The sequence below is a fragment of the Ochotona princeps genome, chromosome 10 (assembly GCF_030435755.1).
Source record: "Ochotona princeps isolate mOchPri1 chromosome 10, mOchPri1.hap1, whole genome shotgun sequence".
Classification (NCBI taxonomy): Eukaryota; Metazoa; Chordata; class Mammalia; order Lagomorpha; family Ochotonidae; genus Ochotona; species Ochotona princeps.
Genome location: NC_080841.1, coordinates 12,952,530 through 12,968,645, shown reverse-complemented (window position 1 = coordinate 12,968,645; position 16,116 = coordinate 12,952,530).

Genomic DNA, 16,116 nt, shown 5'->3' with positions numbered 1-16,116 from the left:
TGAGTGCCTGGGCCTTGTTGGGCAGGGCAGCAGAGAGCAGGAGAGCCTGGCCTGTGAGCAGCAGGGACAGTGGAAGGTGCTGGCCTCAGCTCTCTGGAGGGACTGGGAGGGAGGCACCTGGAGCTCGAGGGGTCAGGAGAACATCGCCGTGGAGAAATTGGGTGGTAAGGGGATAGCAGTTGCATTCGCAGTGTTACAGGGCTCAGCAGAACCTGAGCATCTTTTGGAAGGGACTTGAGGGGCCCCCTGGAAGTGCCCTAAAGACAAGTGAGGAAGCAACAGCCACGGCCTCAAGTCCAAGGGGTTTTGTTGTGGTGTCTGGGAATCCCACAGGCAGCTCCCAGATGTGGCCCCAGCCCCACTGTCCCCAGTTCGCAGATGGGTCAGTGAGATGCCCCCAACTGTCATGAGGTGGGCACAAGAGCTTCCTCCTGTGCGGCAGGTCCCACTGCGTCACTGCTCTCCTGTCACTGTGGGCAGAAAGATGCAGTTTCATGAACACAGTCGAGAGAGAGAGCAAGCAGATTCATCTAGCAGATTCACCTAACTGTTGGTCTTGCATGTAGGTATATGGGATACTTAGTTGTAGTTAATCTCTTCCTGGTTCCTGGAAGGCAGCACGCGTGCAGGCATCCACGGGTCTATTGCTCCGGAGTCCAGTGCATTGTCAATGACCACAGCTGCCCTGAGTTCCCTGGTCCCACTCCAAAGCCCTCTCCACCTGCCTGACCATGGCCTGTCTGCTGACCCATGGCTCCTCTCCCGTCCTACCCCAGCTTTGGTCACTGTCATTTGGCTCTCTGCTTCCGGGGGCTTGCTGGGGTTTAGCACCCACCCAGGAGTGACATTTTCTGGTGTTTCCCACTGCGCGTCTCACTCATTTTACTAGTTGTGGTGTCTGCCAGGGTTATCCATCAGTGCCCAAATTCTGCCCATGGCAGTCCCTCCAGGTCCCTGTCCTGACATCTTATTATTTTTAAAGATGTGTTTGAAAGGCAGAGCAACAGGGAGGGAAAGAGGAACAGAGAGAGAGAGAGAGAGAGAGAGAGAGAGAGAGAAAGAAAAAGAGAGAATCTTCTTTCTGCTGATTGACTCCCCAGATGGTTGTGACAGCTGGGATTGGGTCAGCCTGAAGTCAAGAGCCAGGAACTCCTTCTGGGTCTCCTACTTGGGTAGCAGGGACCGAAACATTCTGCCCATCCTTGACTACTTTCTCAGATGTGCTAGCAGGCAACTGGATTGGAAGGAGTAGGTGGGACTAGAACTGGTTCTGTAATAATGGAATGCTGGCACTGCCTACTGTGGCTGAACACCTTGTTTCCCAGCACCTGCCCCACCCTTGTCACTCTGAAAGGGACACCCTGGGGTCAGTGGGGAACTGCCCCCAGCAGAGTGCCCTGCATGGAGCGGAGCACAGAGTATATGGTCCTAAGTAGAGTCAGGGAGGTGGCCCTGTCCTGTCCCCCGTTGCCCGACCACCTCCACCACCAAGGAGTGGCCAGGTGTGTGGTACAACTGGGCCCCAGCCCAGCATGCGCGCGCTTCCAAGTTCAGTAGAGCTGTGTGTAGGCTTAGACCACGTGTTCCCAGGAATAGAGGGACAGGGGTGTGTGCTCAGGAGTGGGGCATTCGCAATCTCCTAGTCCTTCCACAGACGAAATCCAACATCGGAGAAACAGCAATGGCCGAAGCAGATCTGCCCAACCCCTCAGTCATCTGCTGTACCCACCATCCCAAGCACATCCCCAGGGACTCCCCCGCCTCAACCTCCCTTTAGTCCCATTCCTTTTTGAATGGGAACTGTGTGTTCCCTGTGTGGCCACTGGGCCTTACCCATCTGTGCAAAGTTCTGCTCTGAGAGCCCACCTGGGGTTTGTCTTGCCCCCATGAGGAAGACTGAGAAGGCAGCAGTGGGGGGCATGTTTGTGGGGGTGATCCTGCCCTTGCTCCCCTACAGTTCTCACCCCAGTATGGGGTCCCAGTTGTCTTCTGGCCCACTCTTGCTGTCCCCAGCACACATATCCAGGCTCCAGATGTGGAGACTCAAGTTTAGAGAGGCTGACTGGCTGGGAGGGGAGCTGGGGCTCTGTGACCCCAGGGTCAGGCTGCTTGAGGAGCACCCCGAATCCTCCCCTGAAAAGCCATTCTTGGCCCGAATCAGAGTTGCTATGATCTGGCTGGGGGTGGCGTAAATGGTGAGGAGGGGGCTGAGCCATCTCTGCTTCCTTCGGGCCCCACCCACCTGGGTTCTGCCAGTGGCAGGGGCACTAGAGCAGCTCAGAAAGGGAGGCCTGGAGGAAGCCTCTGCCCAGGGTACTGGAGCACAGTACCACTGCCCAGAGTACTGGGCAGCCTCATCCTCAAGGAGGGGGGATAACCACAGCCCATTCCTATGGACTGGGAGTGTGGAAGACCTGTGGCCTGTGGAAGTCTCTGTCCCTGCCTTGTCAATGGTTCCCATTGGTTCTGCAGGGCCCACATGTGAACTCCAAGTGGGCAGAGTTGGGATGTAGATGCCAGCAGACTCATCAGACTACTGTTGGGATGTGCCTGGATTGCCTTGGGGCCACTCCACAGTCTCCCCCAACTTCCTTCCCAGCGGTGATACTACAGCTGTTTCCCTCAAGTGGCCCATACGCATCCCCACCTCTTCAATGCATTTCCTTCCCTCTCTGTCCACCCAGCTTCTCCCCAACCCTCAGGGCTTTGTTCTCTCTCCAAAAAGACTGCCAGGCCCACTCCAAGCTCCTGAGCTCCCATGGCTTCCTCTAGGAAGGGCCCCGGTGCTGCCCTGGAATCAAATGGCCCACCCCAAGGATTACTTCCCCAGGGCCTTGGCATTCCCAGAAGCTGAGTCTGGGTGCCTGGCCCAGCCCTCCCACACCGACAGCTGTTAGAACTTCAGCTCCACCTGTCCCCACCCCAGCAGCTCCTGGAAGGTTAAGCTGTTCTCAGTTGAAAACTGAGAGAGGACCTAGGTGGGGCGGGTGCTCCACCTCACAGCCCTGTGCTCAGTGCTGACTGGGGCCACACAGGGTTGGGGCCACCAAGCTGTGCCAGTTCCCAGAGGATGAGTGCAAGTGAGGACGAAGGGAGAAGGCCATACCACTGCTGCTTGGGGGCAATGAATTTGACTCAGAGACCCCTCTTCCACCATGTCTCCCACCTGCTCAGGCCCAAGTGCAGAGGTTGAGTGGGGGACTCTGCTAGGAGACACTGGACAAGTCAGTCATATGATAGTGGCCTGCACCTGCTAGGCACCTCTTGTGTGCTAGACATTATGTTACACACTTGGCACACACTCCCTAGTCTCACAGCTTGCCCAGTGAGGTCCATTTTACATACTGAGGAGCTGAGGCTCAGTTACAGGGCAGGATCTAGGTCTTTGTGATTATGATTTATTAATGTTTTAGATTTATTTTGGAAGGTAAAGTAACAGAAAGGGGGGAAGAGAGAGAACATCCATTGGTTCACTTCCCAAATGACTGCAATGGCTGGAGCTGGGATAGTCTGACACCAGGAGCCAGGAGCTTCTTCTGAGTCTTCCTTGTGGTTGCAGGGGTCCAAGCATGTGGACCATTCTCTGCTGCTTTTCCAGGCTATTATCAGGGCTCTGGATCAGAAGTGGAGCATCTTGGATTTGAACTGTAGCCCATATGGGATGATGGTGCTGTAGCCACTTTATATGCTAGACCATTGTGTCACCCTAAGCCCTGCCCTTTAAAGGGGCCCCCTCTGGAGGCAAGGGTTGCAGGCCATAGGCACGCCCCACTCCTCTATCACAACCTGCTTTAAACCCAAGTTAGGGGAAAAGTCTGGCTGTTGGGAGGAGGGCTTGCTCTAGAACATGGGTCTTCTCACTGCTCCATCAGCCAAAGCTTGAGGCACGGTGACCCCCAGCTGGGCTGGCAGTGTCCTCAAGGGCATAGTCACTATACCCTCAGAGGGCTATATCCTGTGCTCTGGGAGGCAGTGCACCTGCAGCTTGCACCAGCTCCTGTGGACTCACAGGCTACAAACAGAGCCCTGCCTGGATTTCCATCTGGCTGTCTGCCTTCCTCTACTCTGAGCCCCAGCCAGTGACTCCGGGGTGGGCATGGTTGGTGTGATGGTGAGTGAGGTGGGAATCACAGGTGGGGAGTAGGGTGGGAGGCCTAACTTCTCCTGGGATCCTGCAGCCTGGGCTCCCTGCCATTCCCAGAGCCACAGAGGTCAAGGTACACATGGGCTCTGTCTAAGGTCTTTTCTTGGGGGGGGGTGTCCCTGCAGCTTCTAGAGGGTTCTATGCAGCTGCTCCCCCACATCTGGGACAAGAGAAGGCAGCTGGGGAAGGTTTGGTAGGAGGGGCCTGGTGGGTGAGCAAGGACCTGGAGAGAGGGGTGTATCCAGTGAGACTGGGCTCAAGCTGGGGGAGGGCTGCTGGCTGGGCCCAACCCTGCTTTGAAGTCCCTTCCAGGCCTTGTGGGGTCCCTACTGGCCCCTGAGCCTCTAGACAGTGAGTGGCAAGAGGGTAGCAGCTACACCTGCAGTGGCAGGGAGGACCTGTGTCCTACATGAACGAATGAGGGAGCAAACAGCTGCATATTCCAGAGAGTTTCCCCCAAATTGCCACTTACTGAGCAGAGCAAGTCATATGTGCACTGTGTTCCGGAAAAAAACGAAAGACAACCCCACTGCTCCGGAGGGTGGGCAGACAGGCTGGGGGATCTGAGGTGGGGGCAGTGGTGTTCTGACCTCCTGGATGCTTCCTGGAGCACCTTGGGCTGCTGCGCCCCCAACAAGGTCTGTAGGAGCAGGGATGGGGCAGGCTAGGTAATCCTGCTGTCTTCACCTCCAGCAGTCGCCCCGGGTCCTAGTTGGCTGGGACAGGGAGGACAGTGTCTGGGGGTTCTGGCTCCCTGGGCCCAATCCCAGCTCCACCCTCACCAAGTTACCTGTCTCAGTCTTTTGTGAGATGTGGGCACATAGCAGCAACTTCAGCAGGCTCAATTGTTTGTGTAAATGGAAGTGCTCCCAACTGCATCTGGCCCATGGCCATGGCTGTGGCCGGAGCACAAGAGCACTGGCTGTCATCTTGGGGGGGCTGTAGTGGAGGAGGGAATCCCTGGCCTCAGTGTGCCACCCTGTGGTGAGTGCTCACCCTCCTTCCCTCCTTCCCACAGCAGAGGGGTTCAGGCTTTCCTCCCAGGTCTGGGGCATTGGCTGGGCTCCGCTGCTCCTCCTGCCTGTTTGAGGGAAGATGGGCTTGGCTGCGTGAGTCAGCTGTCCTGCTGTACCCTGGAAGAGCAGGCAGGTGCTGGGGTGCCGCAAGCCCAGATGTTCCCAGGAGACCCTGCACATGGTCTCCAGGCCTGGCATCGGGGCCCTTGCTTCTGCAGCTGCTCTGCTGGGGCGTCCGTCCGCCTCCCAGCCCTGGCCTGTGCTACCCAGACCAGCCTCTTCCGGCTTCCTGGCCCTCACCCCCCTCCCACAACCCAACTCAATTGCCCCCACCTCCCTGCTCTTGTAAATCATTCTGCAGCCCAGCTCTCTTTCTTCTATGTTTCCTGTTCAAACTGACCCCTCTCAAGGTCTGCCCAGCCAGGAAACCTTCTGAGATTGACTGGGACATTGCTCAATACACAATCTTAACTAGACTTACACCTCATCCTGCACCTCTCTCTTGCCCACCACCCTGAATCTGTTTAAGAATTGTTACTATTTTAAAAAATGTATTTATTCATTTTTATTGGAAAGTCAGATTTACAGAGAGAAAAATCCTCCATCTATTGATTCACTCCCTAAGTGGCCACAATGGCCAGAACTGAGCCGATCCAAAGCCAGGAACCAGGAGCTTCTTCTGGGTCTCCCACACGGTTGCAGGTCTCAAGGCTTTGGGCCGTCCTCGACTGCTTTCCAAGGCCACCAGCAGGAAGCTGAAAGAGAAGTGGAGCGACCAGGATTAGAATCAGCAGCCTATGGGATCCCGGTGCATGCAAGGAGAGGAATTTAGCCACTAGGCTACCACGCTGGGCCCAGAATTATTAATACTTTAAAAATATTTACTGGAAAGGCAGAATTTGAGAGAGAGTTAGAGAGAGTGAGTGTGTGTGAGAGAGAGAGATTAAGAGAGAGCGCAGGAAGGACAGGGCCAGCAGCAATGGAGGGCTGCTGGCTGGACCTATCTGCTGCCTGGCTTTGCTGGAAGAACATCCTTAGAGTGGTGGTGTGCAGCTGCCAGGCCCTCCGAGGCTCTGTGCTCTGGGAAGGGATTGTGCTGAAAGATGTTTGTGAGGCGCCCCTGGGGCCTGCCATGCCACCCATTAGCAGGCTAGAATGTCTGAAAATCAAGTAAAAAGAACAAGTTGACCTCATCCAACCTGTAGTGCCAGACTTCAAGCTTCCCTGTCACTTGACACCAAGGATACCTTGTGGACTTGACCTTGGGAATGGTGAATCTAATTTCCTTCCACATGTGCAAGCACACACACATGCGTAGGCCCCAATGATTGAGATGTTCACACGAGGCTCTTTGGTTCACTGAGGGACCCCTTGCACCCATTTTCCAAGGGAGAAGTTGAGTCTGGTGGTCCTAGCAGGATCTGCTGGGAATCTCTATGCTTTATGGGCAGGGACCTGCCTGGTACAGTGTCACCTGACCCCAGGGGTCCATGGACCAATTGTCCCTACCGTCAAGGTAAGGACATGCTCTCTGTGCATTTAATGGCTCTACTTTTGCGTCTCCTAGGCTACTTATTCTTTGAAATACACTGGCCTGGGGCCCGACGGCGTGGCCTAGCGGCTAAAGTCCTCGCCTTGAACGCACCGGGATCCCATATGGGCACTGGTTCTAATCCTGGCAGCTCCACTTCCCATCCAGCTCCCTGCTTGTGACCTGGGAATGCAGTCGAGGCCCAAAGCTTTGGGACCCTGCACCCGCGTGGGAGACCCGGAAGAGGTTCCAGGTTCCCGGCATCAGATTGGCGCAGCACTGGCCATTGCGGTTACTCGGGGAGTGACTCATCGGATGGAAGATCTTCCTCTCTGTCTCTCCTCCTCTCTGTATATCTGAGTTTGTAATAATTAAAAAAAAAATCTTTAAAAAAAAAAAGAAATACACTGGCCTGGTCCTAGTGTATTTCACTTTGCCCTCTGGTCCTTTGACGTCCCAGAGGGCAAGGAGGAGGAGATGCTCCCATGGGCCTGATGTCACCCTGGAGAGGAGTAGGGAGGACTTCTACCAAGCTAGGGTTTGGCTGGGTTTGTGCCGGAAGCGCTGTGCGCCTTGCCCGCCACAGAGTGTGATGGCGGTGGCATTTTCCAGCCCCGCCCTGCTTGGGTTTCTGCTGACTCTGTGGTTGGACAGATGTTGGGACTGGTGGGGCCGGTTCCCACAGCCTGACTCATGGGCTTCCTCAGCACCCACCTCCTGCACAAGCTCAGGGTGGCAGAGGAGGCTGGGCAGGGAGAGTGTGGGAACCTGTGTTCCCAGCCCTGGCCAGGGAGCTGGGCAGATGGCGATGGCCAAGATCTGGAGTTTGCTGAGAGCTGGGGAAAGCCTGATGGGTTTGGAGAGGAGATGGTGAGAGCATGGGCAGCCTGAGACTCACAGGGCTGGGCACAGAATGGGGGCATCTGGGTGCCCTCATTTGGTGGAAGGGAAGCTGGCGAGGTTTGTTCCATTCTCTGTGGCAAAGTGGGAATCTTTGTCTACAGAGATGTCACATGCGTGGCTACCTCACGCCAGAGCTGTCCTAGGGAGCCCCACATCTGTCCTGAGTGGGCACCCCCTCACCCTGGAGAACCCTGGACTCCTGGATCTTCCAGCAGGTCGCGGGAAGGAGCCACCTCAGGCTGCAGGACAGTGACAACCTGAGATATGTCCCCAGGGGGTGACCTGAGGCTGGGAGGGGGATACTAACCACGACCCTGAGCTGTGAGTGAGAAGCTGGGGAATTTAGATGGGACATAAGATGCTCAGAGGCCCGAGGCGTCATGGTAACCTGGAAGGGTTGCCATGGGGACTCCTCCGTAACTCCTTTGTGGGAAGAGACAAAGGTCAATGACAAGTTGTTCCCTGGGGACCCAGAGGTGTGTGTGTGTGTGTGTGTGTGTGTGTGTGTGTGTGTGTGTCGGGGTGGAAATCAGTGGCATAACTGACAGGACCTCCAAGAATCTTGCATGCCCTTTAGTGGCCTTGAACGGTATTTATGGGCTTTCGTGCAGTGTAAGGGGGTGAGAGTCCAGAATCTACCCCCTGAGCCACCGCATGTTTAGTCCTATACACACCGAGCATGGACATGGTGCTGGTGTTGGGAAAGGACATGGAGATGAGTAAGTGCCTGTCCACGCCCACAGGGAACAGAAGGGAACAGACCCATGCACACGCCTGGGCACGCTCACGGTCCCCGCTGGGCGCAAGCATGTGGCTCCCACGGCGGGAACAGCAAATGAGCCAGTCTTCGGACCGTGAATAGGGCTTGAAAGGAGGAGCCGGATGAGGAAACACTCTGAGACAGTGGGATTAAGTGGGCACCTTGTGTCTGGGACTCAGTCTGCTGTGGGTGGAGTGCGGGCAGTGACGGAGAGGGAGCAGGAGATGGGGTAGAGGGTGGCCTGGGATCTGCCTAGGATGACAGCTACAGAGCCCTGGGGGCCAGCACAGTCGATGGGCAGGTGCAAGACACAGCCGCTTTTGCAAAGAGCCCTCTTGGGACACAGGAAATGGGAAGGCCAGCTGGGTCATGCTGGCAATGGTAGAGGCCAGGGCTGAGGGAGCCTGGGCTAAGACGGTGGCTGTGGATCTGGAGACGAGATGGTATTTTATGAGTTGTCAGGACCTGGTGTCTGAGTGAGCGAGGGAGCTTTCAAGGAATGGCTGATGGGATACTTGAGGGGGGCCAGGGCAATTGCATTAACCCTTGTCTTTGGTTTTCAAAAGTTCAGGCTGACTTTGAACTCTGTGGGACCCTGAGCACAGAAGAGAGGACACACTCTGAAGGATAGCCGCAGGTGTCTGGGTTGTGTGAGCCCTCCCCTTTCCCCTTTCCAGAGGGTGGATTGGGGGGAGGGAAAGCTCAGCTTCTCCTGAATGTAAGTATGGCAGACCCAGCCCTGGGGACCTCTGGTGTAACCCAGGCCTCATGACTTCCACTTCCCCCTCTCTCTGGTACCTGCATTGTTCACTCTGTCCCTACCTCGCCACCATCCTCCATGCCACTCCTCTTCAGGCCAGTCCCCACCTGCCCCCATCAGACCCCTCTAGACCTCCAGGCTGCCTGGCTGGGAGGGGCTGGCCCACCCTCTGAGGGCTTGGGTTCACAGCATGGCCCAGGGAACCTGTTTCTCTGCTCTCACATGCTGGTTTGCTCTCAAGTGACCCTGGGTTACCTGGAGATTCGTCTCCCACACTTGGTGGCATTTGTGTTCTGACCAGAGGTTGCTACAGCTGGAGTCTTGGAGGGAAGGGAACCAGTGAAGCCTCAGGGTTTTTACACTCTTCAGTGTGGTCGTCACAGGTGCACCCCAAGCCCTCCTCCCCCTTCCCTGGTGATTTCTCTGAAATATGGCCTCACCTTCTCACCACTCAGTTCTGCTGTCTGATTTCACTCCGGCGCCTGGGCGCATGGTGCTCCCAGTCAGCATGCTCGCTTCTCACCTCTGGGAGCTCGTCTTCTCCCGAGGATCTGTCCTCCAGCCCACTTGCCCATGCCTTCCACGACTGCTTAGCCTTGTTGTGGCCGACCACCACAATTTCACCCAGTCTTGATTCCTTGCCATGTGCTCTTGGGTCATGGCTTTCCAACTTCTAGCTTATTCTTCCCAACACTCTGACCCCCACCATCTGTTCCTTCTATCAATGTCTCACCCCCTCTCAGCTTTTCCTTCCACAATCAGGTCCAAGTTCATGGTCTAGCTATAATTCATCCCTTGCATAACCATAACCCCTCCCTTATTACTGCTTTCTTGCCTCTGTTTACCTGCCCAGAGAGAAGCCTTGGTTACATGTTCTTTCACTCTATACCTGCACCTCTGTGGTAGCAAAATGTGGCTGATAGAATATGTCCACATTGGCCAGTCTACCTTCAAATTAATGTTCATTAAATTTAAGAAACTCTAGTTCTGCCTGGTAGTCCAACTATACTCCATTTTATACTTATTTTTTAAAGAAATATCTATTTGAAAGAATTAGAGAGAGAGAGAGAGACATCTTCCATCTACTGGTTCACTTGCCAGATGGCTTCAATGGCCAAGGCTAAGTCAAATTGAAGCCAGGAGTCAGGCACCTTTTTCAGTCTCTCATGTAGTGCCCAAGCACTTGAGCCATTTTCCACTGCTTTCCCAGGTGCATCAGCAGGAAGCTGGATCAGAAGTAGAGCCGTCGGGACTGGAACCAGTGCCCATATAGGATGCCAACAGGTGGCAGGTGATGGCTTTACCTGCTATCCTGGAGTAATGGGCCCACACTATCCACCTCTTTGATTTTCCATTCTCCAAACAAAGCTTTGGGACCTGGGCGGCCAGTAGGTGGGCTGTGGGGAAGAGATCTTAACTCCAAGAATGGGTGAGTGGGCTGGGGGAAATGCTGACTCCTCATTTTGCTTTGGGAGGTTGTTTTTGGAGGATAAGGATTGCCAGGCTCCAGGTGTTTCTTGAATGAAGCAACAGAGGAGGGCAGTAAGTGGCAGGAGCACAGGCACCTGTCTCACATACGAAGCTCGTGGGGCACTGTGGCCTGAGGAGTCACCTGAGGGCAGTGGAGGAGCTGCCCGCACAGGGGACAGCACAGTCGGGCGGCAGCTACACATCAGCCTTGGCCTCGCCTCTGGTCCCAGGTGAAGTCCCTCACCTTCCAGCCGCGTGGTTCTGAACAAGTTGTCCAGCCCTTCCGTACTGTGTTTTCCGTACTGTTTACTGTTAAGTGGATGTGGTGGTGATTTCCAGGTAATGAGGACAGTTGCTGTGTGGCTGCCACTCCTATCCCCTGTGTAACCTCAGACCCCCTCAGCACAGGAGAAGACCTGCTTCAGTGGAGCCAAAGTGGCCATGTGGGCCACCATGGGCCCTGGGCGTAGCCTCCTTCTGCCAGGGGCACAGACTGTGGGGTCCACTGGCTGGCAAGCAGAGCCAAACTTTTCTACAACTACCTCACCAGTTGTGATCACCTTGACACTGAGAGGAGGGTGGGATTGGGGAATTTTAGGATTTCTGCGGAGTGGGGTGTTTCTACTTCCTGCAGTAGGGCTGCCCGGGAGCAATGAAGGGGTCACCAGGACACTCAACTCCTTCTATGTCAGCTGCAGCACTTACAGGGCCAGGGTGGGGATGCCTGCTGGGGTCACTGAGGCATTATTCTGCCCATGTATCCTTTTTTGTTAATAAAAATTATTTGTTGGGGCTGGCATGGTGGCATAGCAAACTAATGCTCTGCCTGCAGAACCAGCATTCCATATGAGCACTAGTTTGTGTCCTGGGTACTCTACTTCCCGTCCAACTCTCTGTTGTCTGGGAAAGCACTGGAGGATGGCCCAAAGCCTTGGGACCCTGTACCCTTGTAGGAGACTGGAAAGAAACTCCTGACTCCTGGCTCCTGGCTCCTGGCTTTGGAAATGCTTAGCTCCGGCCATTGTGCCCATTTTGGGATTGAAGCAGCAGATAAAAGATCTTTCTTTCTGTTCCTCCTTTTTTTTGTAAATATGCCTTTCCAATAAAAATAAATAAATCTTAAAAATAAATTGGAACTAAATCCTGCTTCATTGCTAAATAAATAAATCTTTAAAAAATATTTTTTAAAAGATTTATTTATTTTTATTACAAAATTAGATATACAGAGAGGAGGAGAGACAGAGAGGAGGAGAGACAGAGAGGAAGATCTTCCATCCGATGGTTCACTCCCCAAGTGAGTGCAACGGCTGGAGCTGTGCTGATCCAGAGCCAGGAGCCAGGAACTTCCTCCAGGTCTCCCACACGGGTGCAGGGTTCCAAGGCTTTAGGCTGTCTTCGACTGCATTCCCAGGCCACAAGCAGGGAGCTGGATGGGAAGTGGAGCTGCCAGGATTAGAATAGGTGCCCATATGGGATTCTGGAGCATTCAAGATGAGGACTTTAGCCATTAGACCACCGAGCCGGACCCCTAAATAAATAAATCTTTAAATAATTTTTAAATTTATTTTGGGCCAATGCTGTGGCAGAGTGGGTAAAGCTGCTGCTTGTGATTCTAGCATCCCATACGGGTGCTGTTTTGAGTCCTGGTTGTTCTACCCTCAAATCAGCTCCCTGTTAATGGTCTGAGAAAGCAGCAGGAGATGGCTCAAGAGGGAACCTCCACCCATGTGGGAAACTTGGAAGAAGCTCCTGCTTCCTGACTTAAGCCACCTAGGAGTGAACTACTCAATGGAAGATTCTCTCTCTCTCTCTCTCTCTGTCTTTCCTTTGTTACTCTTGCAAAAATAAATAAATCTTTAAAAATGTTTTTACACTTTTTATTTGAAAGATAGGGAGACAGATGGAGAGAGATTTTTTTATCCACTCATTACTCCCCAATGTCCATAACAGCTGTGGCTGGACCAGATCGAAGTCTCAATCCCGGCTCCCACGTGGGTGCAGGGGTCCAGGAACTGGAGCCATTACCAGCTGTCTCCCAGGGTGTGCTTAAGCAGGACAATGGATACAAAACAGAGCAGCCAGGTCCATTGTGGGAGGATGCAGGTGTCACGGGCGATGATGTCATTGCTATTTCCAAAGCCCTCCCCGGCCCCATATTCCAACCACCCAAGCCAGCTAAATGCAGGCCAATGAGCCACACAGTCGTTCTGGTATCTGCCAGTGCATGAATCAGAATTTGTTTATTTACCAACGTGTCTGCACAGCCACTGCGGCTTAGAAGCACCGCCTTCTTATCTGCTGGCCGCCAGGGGCTGCGATTCTCTCCAGATCAGATCCCGCCCGGAGTCACCACCGCAGCAGCAGCAGCGCTTGCTTATCAGGTTCCCAGGCTTTGAATGCCATGGGGCTGACACGAGGCCCAGGCTGGCTTCTGTCCACACTCATCACATGACTCTGGGCAGTCCTTTTTCTCCTGGAGGTCAGTTCCCCATCTTTAAACTGGGATTTAGCAAATTAGATTGAAATAAAGATCAACACAGAGGGCCTGGTGTGGTGGTGTAGCATGCTAACCCTCTGCTTATGGTGGGGAGGCAATGTCCCATATGGGAGCTGGCTTGTGTCTCCACAGCTCCACTTCCAATTCAGCTCCCGTCTTATGGCCTGGGAAAGCATTAGATGGTGGCACAAGTTCTGGGGACCTTGCACCCATCCTCTCTTTAACCCTACTGTAGGTGCCCACGCTGAAGGCTCTGTCTGCTGTGGGAGTTACAGACCGTAGCCAGGTTCCTTGCTCAGGGAACAGGAGGAGAGAGCTTGGAGACCCAGGGATAGAGGCACTTGGGGACTGGTCTGTCTTCAGAACAACAAGGCCTTCCTTGCTGGTCCAGCCTCCACACTGCTCTAGTGTTGTGTAAGCAAAGCTTAACCATCTGAACACTTCCGGATTTTGAATTTGACATTTGACCCCACATTGTAGCATAAATGTGTGTTTTTCAAGTCCCAAAAACAAAAACCAAAAAACCTCAAGAAACAAAAAAAGGTAAGCTTATTTTGGTACCAAAAAAATTTTTTTTAATCTATGCATTGTGTTTTCATAATGTAATTTTCTGGAAATTTTAGATGCATGGAAACCCTTGAATGGATGGATTTTATTTGCCTATCTTTTAGTTTTGTTTCTCATGAACTTCTGTGAAGTCTGCTTACATTTAATAGCTTCTGCCACCATAGGCCATCATCTTCTTTCCGAGCAGTGGTCCAGCTGTTCCTGCTGGTCAGCAGTCAACTGTATAGCCCGGGAGTTCAGGGTCGTGGCTGCAGTAGAAAGGCTTTGCAAGGCACCACCTCCCAGGTTAGGAAAAGCTGCCCTTCAGCCCTTTCCTGGGCAGTGCATCTTCCCAGCCAGGTGGCCCATGGCTCTCAATGGGTGGCTTGCTGCAGTTGGGTCTGTCCCATGCCCTTAGATTTTATTAGGTGTCTCTGAATGTTCCCTGGGTGTGGTGTGTCTTGACCCTGATGGGCCTCTTGGGGCCTGTTTGTGAAACTTCAGTACCTGCTAGGAACCCAGGTAGAGTGGGTCTTTCCTAGACCTGAGTACCTGGAGTGTCACCCTTGATCTTCTCTTCCCTGCAGATGATGCAGCTGGGTCTCAGCTTGGGGTGGCTTTTCCATTTACAACTTGTGTGACAGTGGGATCATCTGTTCCCCCCACCACACCCTTCCCACCAAGTTATAACAGTGCCAGGGTTCCAGAGCCATGGCTGGGCTCCTGTGGGTGAACCTAGAGCAGACTGCAGACTGCTCTCCCCTCTCTGTCCCCAAGCGGTGGTGTCAGTCTTGGCCCAAGTCAGAGCCAGGGTCAGGAGATCTTTTAAGGAAGTGAGTAGCTCTCCCCGCCCTTCACCACTCAATAGCACCACAAAGAATCCACTGTTGGGAAAGTTTAAGACATTGCTAGCCATTTATTGATTTCCTATATTTCAAAAAAAAAAAAAGCAAATACATAATATAATATACAGGGAAGCTGGCAGGACCCTTGTGCCAACAAGAAGCCTCCAGATTCCCCACAGCAGCCCAGGCCTTCCTCCCTGGCCCTCCCTGAGCCCCAGGCTCAGTGGACAGAGCTACCTGCAGCCAGGTGCACAGCTGGACAAGCACAGGGACATCCCTGCCCAGGAGAAGTGGGGGGTTTGGGGTGTCAGTCTGGGTCATGCTGGAGAAGCTGCTGGCATCCAATGGCTGGATCTGTCTCAAGCCTAGCGTATCTCAGGGTTGGGGTGGGGACAGGGGCCATGTCCGTGAACCAGCTTTGCTCTGGAGATGGAGCTTGGTAGCAGGAGCCCATGGGGACTCAAAACACTCAGACAGAGCCAGCAAAGTCTTCACCCCCTTTCTCTAGCATCATTCAACCTCTCTCTCTGGCCTCTTTCCAAGCAACAGGCATAGGTGAGAGGCCCCCATCTGGTCAACCTGAGAGGGCACAGAAGAGGTCACTGGAATCACCATCCTGTCCACCCAGGGCACCGAGATCAGGGCCTGGGCCCACCTTGGTGCTGAGCCTGGGGATGTGGCAGGATGAGTCTGGGACTGCAGGAGTCAGGCCTGCCCAATGGGTAAGTGCATCCCCAGGCTTGGGGCTATTGGTCCCCCTTGTGCCTACTGGGCAAAACTGAAGCCCTGTGCCTCCTCCTCCTAGGGAATAGAAGCCATGTGGGGACAGGGTGGGTCACTGTCCCTCATGGATCTGTCCCAGGGTGCTGGGGCCGCCACCTGCCACAAGCTGGGGCTCCAGCTTTCAAGGAGTGGGTTTCTGTAGACTCATCCTCCCATGTGGGTTTTTGGGTGGCAGAGGGAGTTAGGTGGAGCATTCCAGCCTGAGCAAGCCAGGGAGGGAGTTCTAGACGCACATCACCAGACAGTATGGCTGATGGCCGGTCAGGGACACTGGGTGGACATGACTATATCTGCCAGGGGCTTCACTCAGCGGTGGCTGCATCTCCTAAAGGCACCAGTTTTCAGTCTGCTGTGGAGGGAAGTGGCCTGGCATGGGTAGTAGCGCAGAAGTAAGGAGGTGGCAGGGGCCGAGGAGGAGCCAGTGTGGCCTGTATCCGTGTGTGGAAGGACCTGGTGTGGTGCCTACAGTGCCACGGGAGGTGGGGCTGGGATAGGGACCTGTGAGGCCCCTGAGTGCTGGGGCCTGGGATCCTGATACAATTTTCTTAAGAGGCCTCCTGGGTGTTCTTTTGTGAGATCCTGGGTTTCTCCATCACATCCTCTAGAGATGGACGGTGGGGGGCTGGTGGGCAGGTGCAATGGGGCGGCCTCTGGTTGGGGGTTGCTGGTGCTCAGAGACACACTGCTTTTGTTGGTGTATTTAAGATCCCAGCGCGAGTTGGCTTGGGATGCAATATAGTGTTTAAGCTCAGCCTTCTGCCCTCCTCTTTTCACTACAAGTTTGTTCCCCTAGTCATTGGGAATGTGGAAGCCAAATAGCTTCTGCTTGAATAGTTCTTGGGCTTTGAGCACCACTTGGCA